We start from the raw sequence: 16265 nt of genomic DNA on the forward strand, positions 1-16265 counted from the left end.
TGGGTGGCTCAGTCGGTTGAATGTCCTGCTCTTGATTTTGGCTCAGGTCATGATCAGAGTTGTGGGATTGAGCCACATGTCAGCCTCCACCCTGGGTGTGGAGCCTGCTTAAGTCTCTCTCTCCCTCTGCCCCTTTTCCCTGCTCATGCTGTCTCTAAAACAAAAAAACAAAATTTAAAAATAAATGTGAACATTGGAGATTTTCTATTTGAGACATGAATAATTTGATACTAGAATATTACAGACCTCCAAGCTGATTTTTTTTATTTTTTGCTTTACATTATTTTATTTAAATGTTTTATTGATTTTTTGAGAGAGAGAGCATAAGCAGGGGAGGGGCAGAGAAAGGGGGACAAAGGACCCAAAGCGAGCTCTGTACTGACAGCAGCGAGCCCGATGTGGGGCTCCAAGTCACGACCCATGAGATCATGACCTGAGCCGAAGTCGGACGCTCAGCCACCTGACCTACCCAGGTGCCCCCATGCTGATTTTCAAATATGTGATGGTATGATAGATTTTTTACTAATTTTTGTGACTTTTTTTTTTCTGTAGGCCATATACTTAATTTTGGAACAGAACAGACACCATATTCACTGTAGTGTGATTGAACTGTGGGCTCACTGATAATATGAAGGAGGCTGTTTCCCTCAAAAACACTTCCCAGTTTGTTTTTTACATGAAGTAGAATGAACCTATGGAAAAGTATATTATAATGTGACTATCGCCCAGATGAAGAGGGAGAACATTACCAGCACTCTAGAAACTCCCTAGCAGGTGCTTATAATAGCAGCCACCACTAACTGAGCTATGACCTTGACCTCTCACCTCCTACATTAGTTTCGCTGAGTTTTGAACTTCGTATAAATGGCAATCATACAGGATGCAGTTTGTGGTGTCTGGCTTCTTTTTGTTAACACCGCCTTAGTTTCTTGATTCTACACATAATGCCGTGATGGTTTCCACGCCAATTCTTGGAGGCACGGAGGGAGGCAGGAAGGGAGGGTGGGGAAGAGCATGAGAGGGGACGTTTGTTGGGTACCATTTGACTGTAGCTATTCTGAAAGTGATCTAGTCCGTGAAAAATTTTGGAAGAATATGAACAAGCTACATTAGCCAGTTCATGACTACCTTAGACCTTATTTACAGGAGAGGGTGAATTAGCTCTAAATGAAAGTCTTGTTGAGCTGACTTGTTTTGACTTGTGCCGTAGGGCCGCGGACACATGGTTCTGATGCCTGTGTTCCTTAAAAGGACCCCGGGGGATTGGCCTGGCTGGGTTTTACAGTACCGCCTCTGAGTCTCCTTTGACTTAAAGTTATAGTCCTGGGCCCCAGGGTCTACTGTAAGGACATGTTTCCCTCTAGGTTTTCATCATAGTCACAGTTAATAAATGGATGACAAGGTAAGAGCGTCTTAGCCCCTTTCCATGTCACATGTCCTCTTTGTAACGCTACGATGTTTTAAAGACCGGGGAGACTATATTTGTCTTGGCCATATGTAGACTACAGAGCAAGGCTTAAGGATGGAGGCAGCCATGTTTATCTTTCAGTGCCTCCGAAATCCTTTAACTTCTGTTTCTGAGGACACACCCCAGGCATTGTCTTTCATGGTCTGGGAGCCTTCATGTTGCTCATTGGTCAGGGCGGACAGGGAAGTTAGGTGGTGTTCTCAGGCTTCTGAGTGAGAAAGCTAGAATTTGAGTCTAGCTGTCTGACTTCCAATAAGATGGCTTTTTATTGTACTTCACTGCATGGAGGAAACACAGTGATCACAATCCACCTCTTCAGTTTTTCAGGTGAGGAAAGGAGATTATAGAACTCTTCCAAAGTCCAGTGCCCCCCCTTTTTTATTAGATTTTATTTTTAAGTAATCTCTACACCTGATGTGGGCATCAGACTTAACAACCCTGAGATTAAGAGTCGTGTGCTCTCTGGACTGAGCCGGCCAAACACTGCAGTCCAATGCCCTTTGACTTTAACACCCTGTCTCTTGTCTCCCTCACTTCTTTGCCAATCCCATCCCAACTTTGCTATGAGCTCCTACCAACACGTCAGAATGAGTGTGTGTTTTAGCTATTGACTGCACTATTCTGGACTAATAATGACTGAGTCTAAAGGTGGCACTTGTAAGCCAGAGAAGGAAGGGTGGTCACGCCTTGGTATTGTGTTGGGCAAGCTACTTTGGGACAAAAGAAATGCCACAATGTCCCTAAAATCACACCATGTACGTTCTCTTCTACTCCCTTTTTCTTTTCTTTTTTTTTTTTTTTTTTTTTTGAGGGAGGGAGGAAGGGAGGGGGGAGAGGGAGAGAGAGAGAGAGAGAGAGAGTGCAGAACCTGATGCAGGGCTCAATCCCATGACCCTGGGATCATGACCTGAGCCCAAATCAAGAGTCAGACACTCTGGGTGACTGAGCCACCCAGGTGCCCCTCTTCTACTCCATTTCTGCACAGATTTTTGTCTTCACACTATTCTTTCAAAAATTATTCATTGAGCACCTACTATGTGCCAGGCAGTACTCTAAGGGCTCACGACACGTCCGTGAACAAAACAGACAAAAGGCTCTGCTCTTCTGAGGCTTATGTTCTAGCAGGGAGTGATACAGAACAAACAGTAGACATGATAAATAATAAATGGGGAAATTAAATAGTCTGTTAGACAATGATAAATGATACCAAAGAAACAGAGCAGGGTAAGAGAGATTGGGAATGCCCAGGGGCAGGTCACTGAAGGTTGAAATGAGTGTTCAGGGTAGACTCACAAAAAAGATGGCATTTGAATAAAGATTTGTAGGCAATAAGGGAATAAGCCATTCACATATTCCAAAGAAGAGCAGTCCACAAAGAGGGACGAGCCAAGGCAAAGACCTAATGTGGGATCATGCCTGGAACATTCAAAGTAAAGAACAAGACCAGTGGAGGAGGCGGGGAACAATAAAAGGTGAAGTCAGAGAAGTAACCAGGAGTCGGGCCATGTAGTGGCTTGTTGGTCATTGTTTAGACTCTAGCTTTCCCTCTGATTGAAATGGGGAGGTGTTGCAGGGCTTTAACCAGAGGAGAGATGGGATATGACTGATATTTTAACTAACCATGTTGGTTGCACTGTTGCTAACAGACAGTAGGGACGCAGGAGCTGGGGGGGGGGGGGTGGGGGGAGGAGACCAGTTAGGAGGCAATTCCAATAGCCAAGGGATGGTAGTAGCTTGAAACAGTGGAGAGAAGTCGTCACAGTCTGGATACAGGACTTCCCGATATAATGGATATAAAATGTAAGAGAAGGCAAGAATGACTGCAGTGTTTTTGGTGTAAGCATTTTCAAGATTGGAGTTTACCATCAACTGAGGTGGGAGAGACTACACGAGCACTACTGGGCACGTTAAGTACAAGCTACCTCCTAGACATCTAAAGCAGAGATGTTGAGTCTGGAGTTTGGACGAGAGTTGTGGGCGGAGATAAATTCTGGGAGCTCTTTCCCATGTAGAGATGGTAATTTAAAGCTTTGCGACTAGAAACTGGACAAGGTAACGAGGGGAGATGGAGAAGAATTCAAGGTCTGAGCTTCGAGCTCCAAACATTAAATGCAAAGAAGAAGAGGAGAAGGAACCAAGAAAGGAGATACAGAAGGAGAGTGGGGGAGGTAGCTGGGGGGAGGGGGAAATATAGTGTTTTGGAAACCAAGTCAATTACGGATATGCATCGGATGCTGCCGATGGGTCAAGCAATATGGGGACTGGGGATTGGAAATTGGATTTGGTCCTGAGATGGTCCAAGGGTGACCTTGACAAGAACATTTTGTGGTAGGGGTGAAAACCTGATTGGGGTGAGTTTAAGAGACACTTTGAGAAGATGTAGATAAAACAATAAGTATAAACAACTTTCAACTACTTTTTTTTTTTTTTATGAAGGACAGAAAACAAATGGGCCGTTGGTGAATTATGGTGAAGCCAGATATCTTTTTAAGAAGAGAGAAATACCAGCATATTGACACAACGACTGACATTGTTGGTGCAGGGGGATGGGGGTGGGACTTTTGGGAGCATCATGGTAGGTGGGACTAGAGTCCAGCATTAGAGCAGCGGGACTGGCTTTGGAATGGGGCATAGATGGTCCATGTATGGCAGCGGTGGGAAGACAGAGGGCCTCTGCATGGAGGCCCGGCTGGATGATAAGAGGGGAGGGGTCTCTGCAGCTCTCCCTTTGCATCGTTTTGTTGTTCACAGAAGGAAGGAGGTCATTGACCGAAAACAAAGATGTTGGAGAAGATGTTGAAGGTTGAGACGAGAGGAGAAGGTATGAAATAGACACCTGTGAGGGAAGGGAGGGACACGAATGGGTTAGGGAAGCACGGCACAAGTGCCTCCTTGATGTTCACAGTCCTGGGTTTGAAATGACACCTGTCAGCATGATTGTGTGTTTTTTCCCTAGGGATCTTTAGCTGTGTACATGAAAGGTGGAGAACTGGATCTTTTGTCCTCCAGAGAAAATTTTAAATGCAGCAATGTAAATGTTTCGAGAATGAACGATTCACTTCAAACAGTTATGCCTGCCTGTTTGCCTTGCATCGTCTTCCCTTCCCCCCACTCCTTTCCCTCCCTCCCGCTCTCCCTTCCTTCATCCCTCCCTTCTTTCCAAAAGCACTTGTGAGTGTCTCCTAGGTAGCTAATACAGTTGGCCCTTGAGCTCACAGTGTGAGTCCACTTACACGCGGGTGTTTTTTCAATAAATATATTGGGAAATTTGGGGGAGATTTTGCCACAATTTGAAAAAACTCCCAGGTGAAGCACATAGCCTAGAAATACTCTAAAAAGTAACACAAAATTGGGAATTATTGGTAAGATCTCAGTATATAATACATATCACATGCAAGATATGTATTGATCCACACTTTATGTTATCTCTAAGGCTTTTGGTCAGTTGAAAACTATTAGTAAAGTTTTGGGGGAGTCAGGATTTCTATGTGAATTTCCACCTGCATCGGGCCGGGGCTTGGCATCCCAACGCTGTGCTGTTCAAGGGTCAGCTGTAGTCCCATCTGAAACTGGTTAAAAAAAAAAAAACAAACACATTTCTTCAGTAAACCTTATTGAGCATTTTCTAAGTGCCAGGAGCTCTGTAAGCTACCGTGAAGATCCAAAAAAAGGAAAGAAAACCCTAGGAGCTCATGGAATGGTGAAGATGGCCCATGTTCCATGGTAATTACAGTGTAAGATGGAAATCTGTAAGCCTCAGTTCGAAAATAGAGCGTTGTGAGAATTTACAGAAGGAGAGCTTATTTCTAGCTGGAAAGAAGAGATCCCTGATGATGTGACAGATTGTATCTTCCAAGGGTGGCCACACAATCTCTCCCATCCCACCTGGTCTTTTATCAGGAGACTTTGTTACTCTTCCCATTCAGAGTGGAAGTTGGTGTGTTCTTCTCTTAAATGGGCTTGTCACTCATTTGGGCCCAGCAGAAATGGCGCCGTGTAACTCCGGAGGCTAGCCCAGAAAATGAGATTGAGTTCCCACCCTGTTGGCTGGGATATCATGGAAAAAGTCCTGAGCCAACATGTGAGAAGTCCAGTTGCCCTGAGGCTGCGAGAAAGCCCAGGCCACATGGAAAGCCTACTTGTGTATGCTCTGGTTGACATTCCCAGGTGAGGTCCTGGCTGACAGCCAGCATTCTCGGTGGACGTGTGAGGGAAGGCACCTTCACACGATTCTCGCCCCCATGACCACGGCTTCCCAGCTTGGGCATCAGACATCCCGGAGCAGAGTCAAGCCATCCTGGCTACACTCCAAATTCCCGACCCACGGAATTTGGGAACATTAGAAAATGGTTGTTTTACACCACTGAGTCTAAGAGGGGCTTGCCAGGTTGCAGTAGTTATCAGAACAGAAGATTTCTTGAAAGAGGGAATATGTCAATGTTTAGGTGTGAAGACAGCGTGATACTAAATGAGGGTGGTGATTTTATTGTGCGGGGAACCTGTTGAATTTCCCTTTCATGTTTGATGTTCTGGCTGTTGAACAGTCTTGTGGAAGTATCTCTAGATATTTATTTATCTGATTCCAGGACATTTCAAAGGTTTTGGAAAGCGGTTCTTCCTTGCTATTTCATTCCGTGATGACCCCGTACCATCAAATACACTTTAGCAGAACCGAGTCTTGAAGAGAGTTAACTTCCTTCCTTCCTTCCCTCCCTCCCTCCTTCCTTCCTTCCTTCCTTCCTTCCTTCCTTCCTTCCTTCCTTCCTTCCTTTTTTAATATTGTATTTTTGAGAGAGAGAGACAGAGAGCGAGTGGAGCAAGGGTCAGAGAGAGGGAGACACAGAATCCAAAGCAGTCTCCAGACCCCGAGCTGTCCGATGCAGGGCTCGAACTCAGGACCCGTGAGATCATGACCTGAGCTGAAGTCGGACGCTTAACCAACTGAGCCACCCACGCGCCCTCAGAGTTAACTTTCATACAAAAAGTTGACAACTGGGGTGCCTGGGTGGCTTGGTCGGTTTAGCGTCCGACTTCGGCTCAGGTCATGATCTCGCAGTCTGTGAGTTCGAGCCCTGTGTCGGGCTCTGTGCTGGCAGCTCAGAGCGTGGAGCCTACTTCAGATTCTGTGTCTCCCTCTCTCTCTCTGCCCCTCCCCCGCTCATGCTCTATGTCTCTCTCTCTCTCTGCCAAAAATAAACATTTAAAAAAAAAGTTTAAAAAAACAAAAAGTTGACAACTTCCTTAGCAGAGTTACTAGTACATTTCTTATAAAACTAATAACACTGAACAGTACTCTTTACGTGGCCACACAAAAAATTTTTTAGAACACACACACACACACACACACACACACACACACAGTGTAATTTAGTTTGAAACTAATTTTTGTCATAACCGTAATATTTTTATTTTGATCTTTTAAACTTTTATGGACTTGGCAAAGGAAGAAAAAAGGAGACTTTTTCAGGAATGGTGGTTGTAGACTTCTTGGCGGCTCTTTTACCTGACTTGCCAGCCTTTTGTTTCGCAGTAGATTCCTAGGTGACCAAATGGTTTGATTTTCTTGATCGTCACTCTTCTGTCCGCCTTCCTCTGGCTGCAACGATCTGTTAGTGTTGCAGCTTTCACCATTAGGGTGTTTTCTTTGCAAGTTGCTGGGACTAACCCTGGCCAACTCAAAGAACAGGTTGTTCGTGTCTAAACATTGACGGGGTTCTAATAGTCCCACTTTCAAGAAATCTTCTGTCCTGATAACTATGGTGACCTGGCAAGCCCCTCTTAGACTCAGTGGTGTAAAACAACCCCTAAGAGGGCATGGATGGGATTTCCTACAAGGGTGTGGGAGAATTTCCAGAATCAAAAGGAAGGCTGAGAAACCAGGCAGGGCAGGCAGAGGAGTAAGGAACTGTCGGAAGACTGGAGGCAGGGAGGCCTCTTCTGAGCCTCCACTGCAGGCTGATGGGCACCAACCCTTCTTAGGTACCATAACCTTCTGCTCAGTCTCCGATTTCTGTGCAGGGTGCCCGTGCCCAGGGAGGGTGGATTCCTTGACGAAGCTCCCTTCTTGTCTGGATCCAGAGGGAGGAGTTTCCCAAGGTAAATCTCTACCTTTTAGCATCAAAAGGGAAATGCAAGTGAAACGGCACAGAGACCGGGTGCCCGCTCCATCACTGGTTTCTGGAGGCATCTAAATGGCCAGGAGTAGACTGGACCTCCTAGGCCTTGAGTACATTCATTTGATCCAACTGCTTCTGTTAACTAGCAATATACTTTATTTCAAAAATCATCTCCCAGTGCCTACATTTTGAAAAGAGTTAATACCTTTTAAAACAGTTTCATATTCATTAGCTCCTTCTTTACTTAAAAACTTGATGAGGTGGAAAGAACTAGAATTAACATTCCCTCCTGCGAGATGAAAACCAGAGGCAGTGGATATTTAAGGCACTTGTCCCAGGTCACCCTGAGGCCTCAAAAGCATAATCAAGGCTCCGGCTGAGTTTGACTTTCATCCCTCAGTTCTTCCTCTGTTTTTTCACGAAGCTGTTTCCCGAGGTACAGTTACTACACCTCCTTCCCCCCCATTCACAAAACTCTCAGTGTTCATCAGGAAGCTGCACCACGGAAAGAGAAGTGCTCTAGAAGGGTAAGATGCAAATCTTGACTTCACCACCTACGGTAATCTCTCTTCCCTGAGCCCTGGTGACTCTCCCCTCCAGGGGCTAATAAAAGAATAAAATGGAGAGATCCATATTATGGGGGGGGGGTTATAAAGCAAAGTGTCATGTAATTGGGGAGTGTTATTATTCTACTGATTCATGCTCTTTCTAAGGGTAGACATCGAGCGACATTATCACTGACTATTATACCGCGTGCTAGTTCAGCATGTGAGTATTATCAGTGCAAAGGGGGTTCCCCTTGCGATATCAGTGTAGATGGAAACAGTGCCTCCAGTCCCTCAGGCCTGAATCACATCGTCTGCAGTTTGTTTTTCCTTCTACCTGTTAAGCATGCAGTAGTAAAGATGTTCGATTTCCAAAGAATAATTAAGCCAAGGACGCGGCGTCCCATCTTTGATGAAATGCAGATTTCACATTAAATTCGGATCCTTCATTTTTAAAGGTTGAATAGAATAGCGTCTAAAAAAAGAATTCCCCCTGGTTAAATTTAGGCTGCTGGAAAAAAAAAAAAAAAAAAGAGAAATTTAATGTAAGATTATTCTTGGTACAGAAACATTTTCGCTTGGCTGTGAAATGGATACATTTAAAAATGGCTGCAGGCTCTTGCCTTTGGAATTGTGTGGGGGATGATCCAACAAATGTGAATAGGCCTGTTCGAGTCGGTCACACTGCTTCCCTGCCCCTAATGAAGGGTTTCACGTGTTAGTGCCAAGTAATGGTGTCTGCTTGCAGGTGTGCTCCCCCTGCGTTAGTGGGTCCAGCAGGGTTGGTGGTAATCTTACACCCAGTGGCCTCTCCATGCGGGCTGGGCTCACCCCAGTTCCTGGACAGGTAGGACGCTGGTTTTGCCAATTTCAAATTATGAGCCGTATCTAGACACGCCTAGGCACGGAAGTACTATGTGGCACCTCCTGCCGCTTCAAGAGACATACCAACCTTTACTCTGTTGCAGAGAGTAAATTTTATACACACACACACACACACACGTACATATGTATATATATAATTATGCATATCATTATAGCAATAGATGACACTTACTGAACTGTTACTGTGTAGCAGGTACTAGGTTGATAACTTTACACATTTTTATTTTTGTAATTAGTTAACTTATTTATGGTTTATTTTATTTTATTTTGAGAGAGAGAGAGAGAGTGCGCACACACACAAGCGGGGGAGAGGGACAGAGGGGAAGAAAGAGAATCTCGAGCGGGCTCCCCGCTGAGTACAGAGCCCAACGTGGGGACCCATCCCACGACCCTGGGATCGTGACCTGAGCCGAAATCAAGGGTCAGACTCTCAAGCGGCCGAGCCGCCCAGGCGTCCCCTGCGCATTGTTTTTAAATTCATGCTGTGAACACAGAAGTTCCTGAAGAACATAAAATGACTCACTGGGGCCATGAAATAGTCCAGCCATTTGCTCTACAGACGCATGTTCGTCACCGGCTGGGAAAGGACAAAAGAAAAGAACATTATGCATCTTTCCTCGAAATCTAGAGAGTTTTGCTTTCTTGCTGCTTTACCAAAGAAAGAGCTCTAAACGAAAAAAGAGGGAATGTTCTTTCTCATCCTGTCCCATTGCATTCTATCTCCCAGACCGAAGGAAGGCAGCAAACACGCTGGCGAGCCCCCCACCCCCACCCCATGTCTCTAACTCACGTGCTCTAGTAGACTCAAAAGAAGAGAAGTCATCGTACAGGAGAGCATCTCTCTCCCCAACCCACCCAGCTCCTACCAGGCGGAGCTGTTGGCATCTGACCATCAGGCAGGCTGCCCTTTGATTGGGACTCTTTCCTAGGGCCGCTTGCGAAGCCTGGTCACACAGTCGGCCTCAGAGGACCTTGCTGGGTGGGGATCGGGAGGCCATAAAGTGATTCGGTTGCTTTTCCTGCTGTGGGCTCTGGGGCCTCAGTCGTGAATGATGACTGTTGTTGGAAGAGTGGCTGAGTTATTATAATAATACCTGTCCTTCCACCCTGCAGGGATGTCGTCAGTGTGAGATGACATAAAGGATATGAAAGTCCTTTGAAAAGTATAAAAGACGTAAGTCCAAAGAATAAAAGAACAAAAAAGCATTATGATTCCAATGATGTCAGAGCCTTCCACCCCAGGACAATTGGAATGTTCAATGACAAGCCAAGTTTTCTCTGTAGGCCCCAGGGTTTTCACCCAAGTTTTTTAACAGATTTGTCTCAAACTAACCACGCTCTTAGGGAAAAAAGAAGAATGGAAAAGAGCAGTGAGCTCCCCGTCTTGGGTCAGATCCTGCTGTAAATGTTCTCTCTCACACACACGTGCATGGACAGACCCAAACCTACGTGTGCGCAGGACATACGCCTACGAAATATAAAAAGGTTGTGTAAATACCGAGAGAGAGGGGAAAAGTGTAATCCAGATGTAGCTGGAACCTCTCTGCTCTTATAGATCTGAGTCAGATTACCCGGGTCTCTGAGCACCCCAAGTCTCTGCAAGATTTCTACAAGTTCCCCAGGTTTCTGATGGTTACACAAGTTTTTCTCGTTTCTGTCTTGGGGTTTCTGCGGCCGACAGGCAGACTCGTTACCGTGTGACCTAGAGAGACAGCACAGAGAAACTCAGCCTCTCTGATCCCAACAGTCCCCATTTTCCATCCCAAACGTGAGGTCGATCATGTAGGAATGGGGGAGAGTGCACTGGGTGTGCAGGTGGGACTCCGTTTGTTCGGCAACAGTGAAGACAGTACTCCGTTCCGGACACATCTTGAGTGACCACTCCTTTCCAGGAGAGATTGAGAGCCTCTTTCCAAAAGCTGACTCTTCTCCCTGACCCTTCTCGTTTCCCACATCCCTTGTCCCTTACCATTAAGGGAGCCGAAGAACAGATTTCATTTCCTTGTCTCAAGCAGGGCAGCGTCCTCCCACCACCCCCAATTCCCTGGGCAAGGCTCCTCCTCTTCCAGAAGGCACTCTTTCAAATAATGAAGAGGGTTTCCAACTGGATCCAGAGAAAAAATTGTCTTCACTTCCTGACAAAAGTGTGAAAAATTTACATATTCCTTAAAAATTCCGCAGCCTCTCAGGGCCGAACACTGATAACAGAATCATGTTCAATGTGTTTTGACTATGACGCTAAATAGGTGGCTTAGCGAAATCTTTCGGTTAGATGCAATTGTGTGGGAGAGCTAACGGAGCTAGACTTATTCCATGTTGCTCTGTTATTCTATTGAGAGAAAGACGGGGGAGAAAAAAAGCTTTATTTCTGTCAGTGGAAGAAATGATGAGCTGTCTAAAAATAACATAAGGAGAACACCCACTACTCCTGTCCCTTCTCAGATGTCACATCGCATTGATCTTGGTGAGCCGGGAAGTCACTTAGTGCATCCTTTAAAAAGTCATACTGTCCAGGGAGAGAAGGACACCTTCTTTCACTTCCAATCAGCCAACCCATCACTCCTTTTCTCCATTGGTAGGGTTGCAGAGGAATGTAAAAGGTATGAGTCATGTTCTGAAAATCCAAACACACATGCAGAGCATATAAAATGAACCGCGAGGAGAGTAGGAATTAGAGACACAATGCGGCCCTTTGTGAAACATGGCAACATCCCTGGGGACCAAGGTTTCTGAGTGTTGTTGAGCCGAGGGTAATGACAGGGTTCAGGGTTTGCCAGAGAGTGTGTGATAACACGGAGATTTTTAGGAAAAGTGCAGTGAGCCTTTAATCAAGCCTCAGAGGGGCTCGCCAATGGTGCCCATTCTGTCACTTGTTTATGCAGTGGGTGGGCCGCAGTCAGAACGTCGCCCTTTTTCGCTGTGAAAATTTATGGAGCGTTTATCTAATTTTTTTTTTTCTCCTTGAGGGAAACATTTGCAAAATGTTAATTACACAGGTTCTAGATTTACCGTTCCTGAAAGATGAATTCTGGAACATTACTTTTACCTGTGGTCACCTCTCTTAACTGGGAACTTGAGTTTCACTGACTTGGGATGTCACCCTGAGGGGATGTCTGTGACTCCGGAGGAATCCCTTGGGATCTACCACATTTTGGAGTTGGGGGAGGTATTATTCTGGGCTGCAGGTTATGGCTGTTAGATGGATAACACGTCAGGAGGATCGCAGCCACGCACAAATGGAGAAATTTTGACTTGCTATGCCTTCCATGCAACAGTTATTACGTTTGTGGGGTTTTTTTTTTTTTTTTTTTTTGTAGATAATTGTTCAATCATAGAGTGTTATGGTGGAGTTTTTGATCTCATTCCCCAAAGTTAACTGTAAAACTTTTGTATGAGCTCCCGTATTCCTGGATTACAAAATGACACCAGCAGACAATTCTTACTGTCATGGATAATTGCCAGAGAGAGGGGAAATAGGATAGAGGGCTGGGATAAAGAATGAAAGTAAACACTTAAGGGGAACATAATGCTTTAGAGGAAGGCACAGCACTGTAATAGTGTAACGATTCCAATCCCAGATTCATGGTGATTTAATGAAATAAGCAGCATGCGTTGGCCCTAAACATATGTTGACAGAGGCAGATTGAGTATCAGAGATTTCTATTGTAAAGTAGTGATTTTTGTGTCCAAGATGTCATTATCTTCCAAAGATATACACTCCTTTGAGGTCTGAAAATACAGGTAGTTTCCTTTTAATGCTTCTTGAGCTTTGCACTCACTGTTTTATCTTGGAAGACGCTTGTGATTTCCATGCACAGACACTGTCATTGGATCTGCATTTTAGCAATCAGCGCCAAAGACTATTCGATAGAAAGGCTGGAGGAGAATGAGAAGGCTTCTTATTCTGGTTGTCATAGGTGATTGTTGGGTTTATAAAGGCCTTCAGATAGAATGACAAGGAGAATTCAAAACCCAATGCTTTGATTAGAACTAATTAGAACTAACCCCTGCTCTCTTCTTCATTTGCCAGGTAGCATACCTTACCTTAATTTCTGGGGGAGGGGTGGAGAAAACTCTGCCCAAACAGGATGTACAGCTGTTGATTTGGAACCATGTCGTACAACAGAACTAAAGGAAGGGGTTGAACGCACTGCCTTATCCTGAAACACGTCTCCAGGATTGGTCCCATGGTTTTTACCACAGATGGCAGAGAAAGGCAGAGCAAGAACAAAATTGTGTTAATGTGGCCACCAATCCCATCCTAACTGTCAGTATCTGCCAAAGCTGGGATATCACTTAACCCACCTAATATTTTTCTTTAATTTTTTTTGATGTTTATTTATTTTGAGACAGAGAGAGAGCACAGGCAGGGGAGGGGCAGAGAGAGAGGGAGACAGAATGCAAAGCAGGGTCTAGGCTCGGCCGTCATCACAGAGCCCAACGCGGGACTTGAACTCATGAGCCGGGAGATCATGATCTGGGCCGAAGACTGAGCCTCCCAGTTGTCCCTTAACCACCTAATATTTTATCCCACTGCCATGACTTGAAATTTAGGGCCCTTTTCCACACAGGACTAGGAATCCCTCTCTGATTTCGCTCTCAAGAGAATGATCCCCTCATATATTTGTCTGTTGCTTCCTCCCAAATGTCATCTTTGGTCCATACTTCCAGGGTTGGGCCTTGGCTTTCACGCACTACAGGGTATTTGGTGTTTTAAATTATACCTACAATTCTCATGGCAGACCTAGGAAATCATTACAGAATGAAGGGAGTCAGCAGCTCTGATTTAATATTTTTCTGTCCCTAGGTCTTAAATCCTTCTGCTTTGTCCAAGTCTTCATTTACCCCAACACTAGGATAAGATTTCAGAGAATACTTTTCCTCATGAAATTCTCCATGTTTTTTTGACTGAAAGAAAAGATTCATTCACCACAGAATTCATCCAAATTTGAAGAAGGGGGTTAGAAAGTTCAGATGTTATTCCAAATGGATATTAAAAAAAAAAAAAAAAAGCCAATCTATCAGTCATGAAGGTAATATAGAGCTAAATAGAAAACAAAACGGTTCCCTTCTGGAAAAACAAAATTCACAAGATTTTTTTTTTTCCCCCTTGGATATCAACCTTTTCAAGATTTGGAGTTCCTAGTCATTGAAAAGCTTTGCTCATTTTCTATCATGGTAACATATATAGATAGTACAGTAGCTAATTGCAATTACCCTAGATAAAGACCAAAAGAAAAAGAAAAAAGGAAAAAAGATTTTCTTCCCCCAGTTCTTAGTTTGTGCACATTCCATTCCAGATGGGGCCCATTATGTGATGTTGTATTTCAAAAGGGAAACATGTCTTAAAGTTGCTGAAAAAATGTCCATTAAGGAAATAAGAGCCGCTGCAGGAAAGACACGTGTTATCTATTTCTTCAATTAGTCTCAAAATCCTGGTAGTATTCCTGGAGAACTGTGGGGGTTCTAATTGAAATATTCGAATCCCCACTCCTCCCCAACCCACCAATGCTATTGTGAAAAGGGAGAAAGAATCATAGGATTCAATTCTGGGGGAAAAACCATTTCTGATTTTGTAGCTAAGAGAATAGAGTTGCACAATTTTGCTTAATGTGTCGTTTATTAAAAGTTTTTCTCAGTAGGACAGCAAGCAATTATGTGAAGCAGCTGGGTTACAGAAGGACCGATCACATGTTATTACACGCAGAGGAATTATGGATTATGGAAAGATGAACAATGTAATTATGCTCACGGAGTGTCACTTATTAATTTTTTAAGGTGAGGTTTGCAATAATTTCATAATAGCTATAAAAATCAGAGCAAATGCCTGGGTTGCTAAGGGTCTCCAAGATTTAAAATTGGTACATGGCTTTCATTTTGTTAAAATGTGGTAGAGGGCATGATCGTTTTCAGCGCTGCAAGGGGAATGAAATCCTACAAATGCTGAGGCCAGAATCTAAAACTTTTAATCAAAAATCCTCGTTTCATTAACTTTCTTTTGTCACAACGCTAGTCCCTTCCTGGGTTACAGTAGTGATGGACTCATATAGGATAACCCACAACTGTCTTTCATTTCCTCGGAGTAAATTATGCAAAGTGAAAAGCCGCCTGAGTCCCCAAGTCAATTAACACCTTTTCCGGCTCCACTACCGTAATTATTTGAGAAGCCTCACCTTTAAGAAGCCCGACAATCGCTCAAAACTCAGGGCCACCTTGGCCTTTTGGGGGCCCTGCTCTAAACTGTTTAAAATACTTTTTCTCAATGATTCTTTCCATTGCCTCCTCCACCCTCTTGTTTCTAGTTTCTTCTTAGCATTATTGCTAATTAGGTTCGCTTTTTCAAACAGGCAGACAGTCTGTGTTGCCAGGTAAGTAGGTGGTATTTGCAGTGAGCAATTAAAATGAGCTTTGCTGAATGAAAAGAAGGAAGGAAGGAAGGAAGGAAGGAAGGAAGGAAGGAAGGAAGGAAGGAAAGAAGAAAGAAGAAAGAAAGAAAGAAAGGGAAAGAAAAAAGAAAGGAAGAAAGAAAACTAATAACAATAGTAAAGCAACAACAGATAAGGGTAAAAAAACTGAGGTGACAAGAGAAGTTAACCTGCAGTAGTAAGCTGTGAGGTGACTTGAAAATCCTGCAGCTGTAGGTGAGTGGGTGGCCTGAGCAGTGGCTTTTGGCCAACTCACATAAAAAAAAAAAAAAAAAAAAAAAGCACAGCAAAACAAAAACAACAAAGGAATACAGAATCATCATCTCAAATCTGATAATTTTTTAAATTTCCCAGCTGCTACATAGCTTTAATTTTTGAGTATTTTCCTCCAAATGGTAATAACTTCATTTTTTTTAGCTTCCCAATGGAATTGATACTCACTATTAAAATGTGAAATTGAGTAAAAATCTCCAAAAATCCCCAGTGAAAAATTCTGCTAACACTGTCTGTGCTCTTTCCAGCACTTTCCATCTGACACATAAATATGAATGATAGATACAAATATATATAATTATACATATACATAAATTTATGTATATATAAGTATACATATATGCATTTTTATTAAAAATTCACTTGTTCATAACATTATATATTGAGCATCTATTATGTTCCAGGCAATGGGATACTGTGGTGACCAAAAACTGACACGGTCCCTCTTCTTGGGGAGCCTAACAGCCTAGTGCAGGAGAGAGAGATCAATTAAAGAATCCTGTAACATTACAAATGTGGCAATGCCATCCATGAAGGAGAGGTATGTATTATA

The 16265-nt window shown here is 43.8% G+C and overlaps 1 long non-coding RNA gene across 1 annotated transcript in view; it reads left to right on the plus strand.

Moving 5' to 3' along the window:
- Positions 1–4739, plus strand: part of LOC123602142 — a 31660-nt gene extending 26921 nt beyond the window's left edge. The window contains exons 4-5 of the long non-coding RNA XR_006714384.1: positions 4220–4289; positions 4425–4739. This is a non-coding gene — a long non-coding RNA (uncharacterized LOC123602142). The remainder of the gene's footprint in view (positions 1–4219; positions 4290–4424) is intronic.
- Positions 4740–16265: the final 11526 nt, after the last annotated feature.

Source organism: Leopardus geoffroyi, chromosome A1, assembly GCF_018350155.1.
Source record: "Leopardus geoffroyi isolate Oge1 chromosome A1, O.geoffroyi_Oge1_pat1.0, whole genome shotgun sequence".
Classification (NCBI taxonomy): Eukaryota; Metazoa; Chordata; class Mammalia; order Carnivora; family Felidae; genus Leopardus; species Leopardus geoffroyi.